At 47.8% G+C, this 10,055-nt stretch overlaps 1 long non-coding RNA gene across 1 annotated transcript; it reads left to right on the forward strand.

Moving 5' to 3' along the window:
* The first annotated feature begins 4,102 nt into the window (after positions 1–4,102).
* LOC311420591 lies at positions 4,103–8,051 on the forward strand. Its single transcript, XR_014684405.1, has 5 exons — positions 4,103–4,737; positions 4,816–4,881; positions 4,968–5,014; positions 5,105–5,241; positions 7,726–8,051. It is a non-coding gene; the product is annotated as an uncharacterized lncRNA (long non-coding RNA).
* Positions 8,052–10,055: the final 2,004 nt, after the last annotated feature.

Raw genomic sequence — 10,055 nt, forward strand, 5'->3', positions numbered from 1 at the left:
TGATGGCAGTGTGTTTCCTCAGGTGAAGAGGTGCCTGAAGCCCCATCCTATCTAGCCTGCACACAATTATCTGAGAATGAAAGCTGCTTTCCAGTAATTCAGAAAGCCAAGTTACGTCTCAGCCTTTAGCATCTCGGGCTTTGGGGCCTGTCTGTAACATTTGGCACCAGCACTAATACTTTTTTTGGCATATGTTTAGCGTTTGGGGCCTGTGTCTGGGATTTAGGCCCTGTCTCGAACCAGTGGGGCTTTGTCCTGGGTTTTGGAGCCTGTTTCTAGAGCTCAGGGCCTGTGATTAGGCTTTTGGGGTCTGTGTCTGGGGGCCGGTATCTGGGGGCAAGGGGGGAGCTGCTTGTAGACCCTTGGGGCCGGCATTGAGGGGGTTGGGAGCTGACTCTACACCTTTGGGGCCTGCTTCTGGGGGCGGGGGGGGGGTTGAGACCTGCATCTGGGGGAGGGGTGGGAGCTCTTTGTATTCCTTTGGAGCCTGTGTCGGGGGGCGGGGGGGGGGGGGGGGGGGAAGGGGAGGGTTGGTTGGGAGGTGCTTGTACACTGTTGGAGCCTGGGTTGAGGGAGGAGGTTTGGAGCTGCTTCTACACCTTTGGGCCTGGCATCGGGGGTAGGGGGTTGGGTGCTGGTTGCAGGGGCCTGTGTTTGGGGGGGGGGCTTGGGACCTGCGTCTGGGGGAGGGGTGGGAGCTGCTTGTACACCTTTGGGGCCTGCATGTGTGGGGGGTCAGGGCCTGTGTCTAGCGGGCTGGGAACTGCTTGTACAATGTAGGAATCTGTTTCTGCAGGGTGGCTGGGAGCTGTTTGTACAACTTTGGGGCCAGCATCTGGGGGTGGCTGGGAGCTGCCTGTACACTGTAGGGGCCTGTGTTTGTGGGGGCCTTGGGGGCCTCCCTCGGGGGGGGGGGGGGAGGGTTGGGAGCTGCTTGTATAGGGTAGGGGGCGTGCCTGGCAGGGGTTGGGAGCTGCTTGTAGAATTTGGGTCGCTGTGTCTGGGGGGGCGGTTGGGGCCTGTGTCTCAGGGGTGTTGGGAACTGGTTGTACACCTTTGGGTCCTGTCTCTGGGGGGGGAGCTTCTTGTACCCTTACCATAAGCCGTACTCTAACACATACTTCTACCAGTACCCTTACCCTTACCGTAACCCTTACCTTTACCCTTACTCTTACCCTTACCAAAGCATTACCCTTACCCTTAACGTAAGCCTAAACCTTAACCTTATCCTTACACTTACACTTACCGTAACCCTTACCCTTTCTGCTACACTTACCCTTAGCCTAAATCTAAACCTTACACTTACCCTAACCCTAACACTTACCCTTACCATTACCCATATACTTACTCTTACCCTAACCCTAAATCTTACTCAAACACTTACCCTGACCCTTACATTAACCCTAAACCGTACCCTAAAACTTACACTTACTCTTAACCTTAACCTTACGCTTAACCTTAACCTACTACTTACCCTTTCTTATCCGTCACCATACACCTAAAATTAACCCTAACCATTACCCTAACACTTACCCTTACCCTAACCCAAACCCTAATCCTAACTCTAAACCTTACCCTGACTTGTACACTTATCCTTATCCTTACACTTACCCTAACACTTACCCTTACACTTATCCTTATACATATAACTTACCCTTACCCTAAAACTTAACCTTAACCTAACTCTAACCCTAAACCTTACCTTAACCCTTACCCTGACCCTTACATTAACCCTTACCCTTACCCTAAAACTTACACTTACTCTTAACCTTAACCTTACCCTTAACCTTAACCTAATACTTACCCTTCTGTTTCCCTCAACCTAACCCTAAAATTAACCCTAACTATTACCCTAACACCTACCCTTACCCTAACCCTTACTCTAACCCTTACAATGACCCGTACCCTTACACATACACTTACCCTTACTCTTACCCTAAACCTTACCCTTACCATAAGCCATATTCTAACAAATTCTACCCGTACCCTTACCCTTACCGTAATCCTTACCCTTTATGTTACCCTAAACCTTACCCTTACCCTAACACTTACCCTTATCGTAAACCTTACCCTTTCTGCTACATTTACCATTAGCCTAAATCTAAACCTTACACTTACCCTTACCTTAACCCAATACTTACCCTTACGTTTCCCTCACCCTAACCCTAAAATTAACCCGAACCATTATTCTAACACTTACCCTTACCCTAACCCTAACCCTTACTCTAACCCTTACCCTGACCCATACCCTTACACTCACCCTTACCCTTACATTACCCTAACTCTTACCCATACCATAACCCATACCCTAACACATATTTTTACCCTTAACCTTACCGTTACCCTTACCCTTACTCTATCCGTTACCCTTACGCTTACCCTTAACATAAACCTTACCATTAATCTTACCCTTACGCTAACCCTTACCCTTACCCTATCCCTTACACTTATCCTTATCCATACCCTTAACCTTACCCCAACCCTTACCCTTAAGCTGAACCTAACCCTAAACCTTACCCCAAACCTTTCCCTGAACCTTACATTAACCATAACCCTTAACCTAAACCTTACACTTACTCTTAACCTTAACCTTACCCTTAACCTTAAGCTAGTACTTAACCTTACATTTTTCTCACCCTAATCCTAAAATTAACCCTAACCATTACCCTAACACTTAACCGTTACACTTACCCTTATTCTATCCGTTACTCTTACACTTTCCCTTAACATAAACCTTACCCTTTACCTTACCCTTACCATAAGCCATACATCAACACTTACATGTACACTTACGCTTACACTTATCCTAGTAATTACTCGTACAATTACCCTTAACCTAACCATAAACATTAAGGATCAGCTTAAGGGTCACCCTTAAGGTTAACGTTATCCTAACACTTACACTTAAGTTCATGGTAAGGGTTAGAGTAAGGATAAGTGTTAGGGTAATGGTTAGGCTAATTTTAGGTTTAGGGTGAGGGAAACGGAAGGGTAAGTATTAGGTTAAGTTCAAGGATAAGGTTAAGAGTTATGGTAAGGGTTAGGTTTAATGTAAGGGTAAGGGTTTGGGAAATGTTTAGGATAAGGGTAAGAGAAGGGATAATGGTAAGGGTAAGGATGATGTTTAGTGTAAGGGTTAGATTTAGTTAAGGGTAAGGGTTAGTGTAAGTTTAAGAGTAAGGGTAAGTGTAAGGGTATGTGTAAAAGTACGGGTCATTGTAAGGGTTAGAGTAAGGGTTAGGGTAAGGGTAAGTGTTAGGGTAATGGTTAGGGTTAATTTTAGGGTTAGGGTGAGGGAAACGTAAGAGTAAGTATTAGGTTACAGCTAAGGTTAAGGTTAAGAGTAAGTGTAAGGTTTAGTGTAAGGATTAGGGTTAATGTAAGGGTCAAGGTAAGGGTTGGGGTAAAGGTTTAGGTAAAGGGTAAAAATATGTATATTGTAAGGGTGAGGGGTTAGGGTAATGGTTAGATTTTAGTTAGATTTAGGTAAGGGTGAGGGTTCGGGTAAGGTTTAGAATTAGGCAAAGGGTAAGTGTAGCAGAAAGGGTAAGGTTTAGGATAAGGGTAAGTGTTAGGATAAGGGTAAGGTTTAGGGTTAGCTTAATAGTAAGGTTAAGGGTAATTGTACGAGTAATTGCTAGGGTAAGTGCAAGCGTAAGTGTACATGTAAGTGTTGTTGTATGGCTTATGGTAAGGGTAAGGTCAAGGGTAAGGTTTATGTTAAGGGTAAGCGTAAGGGTAAGGGATAGAGTAAGGGTAAGGGTAAGGGTAAGGGTAACGGTAAGGTTAAGGGTACAAATATGTGTTAGGTTATGGGTTATGGTATGGGTAAGAATTAGGGTAAGTATAAGGGTAAGGGTAAGTGTAAGGGTACAGGTCAGGGTAAGGTTTAGAGTAAGGGTTAGGGTTAGGGTAAGGTTAAATGTTAGGGTAATGGTTAGGGTTAGTTTTAGGGTTAAAGTCAGGAAAACGTATGCGTAAGTATTAGGTGAATGTTAAGGGTAAGGTTAAGGTTAAGAGTAAGGGTAAGGTTTAGGGTAAGGGTTAGGGTTAATGTAAGGGTCAGGGTAAGGGTTGGGGTAAGGTTTAGGGTAAGGGTTAGGTTAAGGATAAATGTTAGGGTAAGGGTAAGGTTAATGGTAACCGTAAGTGTAAAGGTAAGGGTTACGGTAAGGGTAAGAATAAGGGTATGGGTAATGGTAAGGGTGAGGGTTAGGCTAAGGGTAAGTGTAAGGTTTAGATTTCGGCTAAGGGTAAGTGTAGCAGAAAGGGTAAGCTTTAAAGTAAGGTTTAAGGTTTAGGCTTAGGTTAAGGGTAAGGGTAAGGGTACGGGTCAGGGTAAGGGTTAGAGTAAGGGTTTGAGTATGGGTAAGGGTAAGGGTTAGGATAAGTGTAAGGGTGCAAGCAAGGATTAGGGCAAGAGTAAGTGTAAGGGTAATAGAAAGGGTTAGGGTAAGTTTAAGGGTAAGGGAATGTGTTAGGATATGTTTTAGGGGAAGCAGAAGGGTAAGGGTTAGGTTAAGTGTAAGGGGAAGGGGAAGGTAAGGGGAAGGGTTGGAGTAAGGTATAGGGTAAGGGTAAGGTTATGGTTAAAGGAAAGAGTAAGGGTAAGGAAAAAGTAAAGGTAAGGATTTGGGTAATGGTAAGGGTGAGAAGGTTTAGGGTAAGGGTTACGGTAAGGGTTAGGTAACGCAGTGTACAACCTGGGATGTCACACGCAGAGCTGCCTCTGGCAAGGTGAGTGAGGAACAGATGTAGCAGTTGTTGTGTTGTAGGTCTCACTGTTCCTCTAAGCATCCCCTCTTTGTCTTTTAGAGGTGTTGTAGCTGTTTGAAGAGGGTAGATTGAAGCATCTGCCTCGGGGGCTGGTAAGCGGCAGAGGTAAGGGAGCAGATGAGAGTAACTCACCTAGTTGTGCTGTGTCTTTGGATGCTGCATCGGCCTATGCGTTTCTTTTTCTTTCACAGGTGTCTCGCACAGGCTCAAAGGAGCAAACTGCACTCTGAAGAGCTGTGTAAGAAGAGGGGCTGGTCATGAGCTGGGTTGGAGCAGAACGACCAAGTAGCACAAGGTGACTATGAAAGGTGTCCGTCTTGCTTTGCAGGTGCCGTGGCAGGCTCTCCACAGAAGTGGATAAGGATATGAGATAAGGCCAGAGAGCGACAAGGAGCGGCACGTGCAGGGATGGTTTTGAAGCGCTGCGGTGGCTTACTCTTCTGTTCATCAGGTGCCACAGGCAAGGTGGGTTGTAACATCAGTCGTTATATTTGCATGAAAGCAGTTCACTTGAATGCCACAGTGCATCTGAGTAGGGTGTTCTAGCAGAACAAGCTTGTCTGGCACAGCGGTGCCTGATGGCAGTGTGTTTCCTCAGGTGAAGAGGTGCCTGAAGCCCCATCCTATCTAGCCTGCACACAATTATCTGAGAATGAAAGCTGCTTTCCAGTAATTCAGAAAGCCAAGTTACGTCTCAGCCTTGAGCATCTCGGGCTTTGGGGCCTGTCTGTAACATTTGGCACCAGCACTAATACTTTTTTTGGCATATGTTTAGCGTTTGGGGCCTGTGTCTGGGATTTGGGCCCTGTCTCGAACCAGTGGGGCTTTGTCCTGGGTTTTGGAGCCTGCCTCTAGAGTTCAGGGCCTGTGATTAGGCTTTTGGGGTCTGTGTCTGGGGGCCGGTATCTGGGGGCAAGGGGGGAGCTGCTTGTAGACCCTTGGGGCCGGCATTGAGGGGGTTGGGAGCTGACTCTACACCTTTGGGGCCTGCTTCTGGGGGCGGGGTGGGGTTGAGACCAGCATCTGGGGGAGGGGTGGGAGCTCTTTGTATTCCTTTGGAGCCTGTGTCGGGGGGGGGGGGGGGGGGGGGGGGGGGGGGGGAAGGGGAGGGTTGGTTGGGAGGTGCTTGTACACTGTTGGAGCCTGGGTTGAGGGAGGAGGTTTGGAGCTGCTTCTACACCTTTGGGCCTGGCATCGGGGGTAGGGGGTTGGGTGCTGGTTGCAGGGGCCTGTGTTTGGGGGGGGGGCTTGGGACCTGCGTCTGGGGGAGGGGTGGGAGCTGCTTGTACACCTTTGGGGCCTGCATGTGTGGGGGGTCAGGGCCTGTGTCTAGCGGGCTGGGAACTGCTTGTACAATGTAGGAATCTGTTTCTGCAGGGTGGCTGGGAGCTGTTTGTACAACTTTGGGGCCAGCATCTGGGGGTGGCTGGGAGCTGCCTGTACACTGTAGGGGCCTGTGTTTGTGGGGGCCTTGGGGGCCTCCCTCGGGGGGGGGGGGGGGAGGGTTGGGAGCTGCTTGTATAGGGTAGGGGGCGTGCCTGGCAGGGGTTGGGAGCTGCTTGTAGAATTTGGGTCGCTGTGTCTGGGGGGGCGGTTGGGGCCTGTGTCTCAGGGGTGTTGGGAACTGGTTGTACACCTTTGGGTCCTGTCTCAGGGGGGGAGCTACTTGTACACTTTTGGGGTCTGTATTTGAGGGGGGTTGGGAGCTGCTTCTGCACTTTTGGACCTATGCTTAGGCTGGTTGGGAGTTGCTCATGCATTCTAGGTGCCTCCCTTTTGAGAAGGGTTGGGGCCTGCATCTGTGGGTGTTTGGGAGCTGCTTGTACACTATAGGGGCCATGGTCTTGGAGGGGGGTCTGGGCTGTTTATACACCTTTGTGGCCTGTGTTTGGGGGGGGGGGGGGGGGGCCTGTGCCTGGGGAAGTTGGGAGCTGTTTGTTCACTCTAGGAGCCTCCATTTGGGGGTCTTTGGGGCCTCCCTTTGAGGGGGAGGGAGTTGGGAGTTGGTTGTACACCTCCGCATCCCGTGTCTTGGGGGGGGTGGGGGGAGTGGGACCGGTCTCTGAAGGGGCGGGTTGTGAGCTGCTTGTACACCTGTGTCGGGGGGAGGGTAGGGGGGTTGGCGGGGGTCGGGTCCGGGTCTTGGGCCAGTGTCTGGGTGGAGTCCAGTTCTTGGGAGGGGGTGGTGGGGTAGGAGCTGCTTGTGGGCAGTTGGGGTCTGCATCTGGGTGTGGTTGGTGCCTGCTTCTGTTGGCAGTTTGGGGCCTGCTTGTAGACTTGTGCAGCCTGGGTTTGGGGGCTTTTCTGTAACGTTTGGGGCCTGCATTTTTGCTTTGGGATGCATCTTGAGCTTTTGAGGCCTAGCAGTAGCATTTGGGGCCTGCATCTGGGGCTTTTCTGTAGCATTTTGGTTGTGTATTTGTGATTTGGGGCCTGTATCGTGGGTTTTGCCTTTTTTGTAGTTTCCATCTTTGTGTGTGTGTGTTTCGTTGTTGGTTGTCTGGGGTTAGGGGCAGTTTGGGGTTTGGATTAAGGTCAGTGTCATTAGCGTTAGGGGGTTGATAATAAGGGTTAGGGTTGTGGTTAGAGTTGTTAGGTTTAAGGGGAATAAGGATTTCAGGGTAAGGGGATCAAGGTTGTGGGAATAAAAATGTTGTTTTTGCGCAGTTACATCCTGTAGAGGGAAGGAAGGTGGTATTGAGATATGCTTGCAGTGATAAGACAGCTTAACAGTGTGAAATGAGTTCATCTGATTCGTGTCAATATGGAACAATGCTAGGGCCGCATGATATGATGAAAAGTCTGAGAAAACCAGAGTGGTAAATATATATAGTTCTTGTATCTTGCAAAGGAATGGTCCAGCAATTCGGGTCAATAGGGGATAAGAGAACAAAGGGGTTTCAGAATAACTGCTAACTATTACAACTGTTGCATGGGACACTATGCAAGTGTCTGCCATCCAGCCAAGATGGACAAAGGAGATGGACAAGAGAAAAGCCTGGGAGGAAGACTACGAGCCTTCAGTACGAGCGGCCCCCAGAGGGACCACCGGAGACTGATAACGCCTGCACCAGTGGGAGGGTTTGGATTCTGGGAACTAATTAGAATAACCCTGCCTTTTGTAGAAGTAGTAATGAATATGTATTAGCCTAGCAGCATAAAAACCAGCCGCCTGATGTAACTTGTGTGCGTCTTGGTGGAGCAGAGACTCCTGGCGCACCCAGCGCTGCTTGCTTACCTCTATTCAATTAATAAATTGTAAATTTCAATTGCAATCCTATTTGGGACCCAGTCATTTATTACAAGCGGGCGCTCGTCCGGGAGGGCTTTGGTTCCTGATTTCTGGTTTGATCTAGGAGAGGCACCCCCACCATTTGGTGGCTGCTGTTTGAGTCAGGTCGGAACTAATGGCATCTTAAACCTGAATAAAGGTAAGCAAAGTTTCTGATTCTTTTTTTCAGCTCCCTTTCCAGCTGCAGCACTATATTTTGCCCATAATTGTGTGTGTGAAGATCCGAACGAAGATGACGGAGTCGTAAGCATTTAAAGCGTATACCGTTCGGTTGGGTGGGGTTCGGTTGCCTGTGTGTGTAAGAGTGTGACTGAGATGGAACTTAGTTCCGAAGCGATTGTGGAGGTCTTCTAACCGCGGTTCCAATCTCCCGTGAGGGACTTGGCCGGTGAAGGACCGAAGGGATTCCTATAGGATTTGTGGGTGTGTGATAGGTCCTCGACCCCCTGCAAGACACTCTTACTAAGGTAACCAAGGGCTGTGGGAATTGCCATAGTAAAATTCCTAGATGGGTCAGACAAAATCGAAGACCAGAGACCAGAAGAAAGGGAGCAAATTACCAGTCATACCACCAGAAAGTCCATTAGGAATAACGATTAGAAATTGGAATGATAGGGACCCCAGAAAAGGAAAAAGTAAATTAAAAATGGTCCAGTATTATGTGACAGAATGGCCAAAGGAGCCTTTAAGACTACATGTCTTTTGGCCTGTTTTTGGATCCTTCAAAGACTGGATTTGCCAGGCCTTAAATATCCATGTTAATTCAAAGGAAGCTTTTAGCCAGGAAGAAAGTGATTATGCAGGATTATGGATCAGGAGGACTTCAGGTCCTTTTCCAGCCTCAATATTTACACTAAAAGCAGGTAAGAAATTTGAAGAACAAGAAGAACATGAAAAAGAAAAAGAAGATAAACGTGAGCCGTTGGATAAGCTACCACCTCCATATCCTAACAATCCACTCCCGGCGGCTCCCCCTCCGGTGGCTGTGGTATCGCCACCAGTACCACCGTTGCCCCAGCTTCCACCACCAACAGCACCAGAATTAGACCGACCTCCGGCCGCATGCAGGAGAAGTAGGACGGAAGTATCTGAGAGGGCTTCTCTATATCCCTTAAGGGAGGTAACTGGTGTATAACTGGTGCGCGTCTTGGTGGAGCAGAGACTCCCGGCGTACCCAGCACTGTTTGCTTACCTCTATTCATTCAGTGAATTGTAAACTTTGATTGTAATCCTATTTGGGACTTTTATTTATTATAACAGACAACCTTGTAAAACGCAGACAACCAGAATCCTTACAGCAATTAGGTGGAAATCACGGCGTAAGAAACATTACCACCTCAAAGAGTAAAAACCTCAAAAGAAATGTGACTTGTAACAGGCCAGCAGCTGTGTATTTTCTGTGAAGCACCAGCTAGATTATGAACCTTGAATAGCACAGTTAAAGGGGAAACAGGGGAGGGTCCCGGTCCTCGGCAGAAAAAAAAAGTGTATAAACTGTGTATGGAATTAGTAGGCACCCTCCTGCTTGTGGGACACCCGCCATTGTAATCTCGAATAATAATGCTACTGTACTGAGATCCTCGACTCAGCCTATGCTATTTGCTACAGATTGATTCAGGGTTTTAAGGTTTCAGGGATTGGGCACTAGGGTTGGGTTTCAGGGTAAGGGGTTTCAGGGTTTATGTTTAGGATTTTAAGGTTTTTAGGGTTGGAGTTTTAACAGTTAGGGTTTTAAGGATTTGGGGGTTAGGGTTTTAAGGGTTTCAGGGTTAGCGTGTTAGGGTATTAGAGTTTTTTGGGTTGTAGTGTTGATATGTTTTTTAGGGTTAGAGTCTTAAGGTTTTATTTTTGGTCAGTTATTTACGGTTAGGGTTTTAAGATCTTTTTTTTGTTTTGTTTTGTTTTGTTTTTTCAGGTTAGGTTCTCCAGGTCCAGGGTTTTGAGTATCCTAATTTTGGGGGTTTGGATTTTGAGCATCTTAATTTTT

Source organism: Aythya ferina, assembly GCF_964211825.1.
Source record: "Aythya ferina genome assembly, chromosome: 17".
NCBI lineage: Eukaryota > Metazoa > Chordata > Aves > Anseriformes > Anatidae > Aythya > Aythya ferina.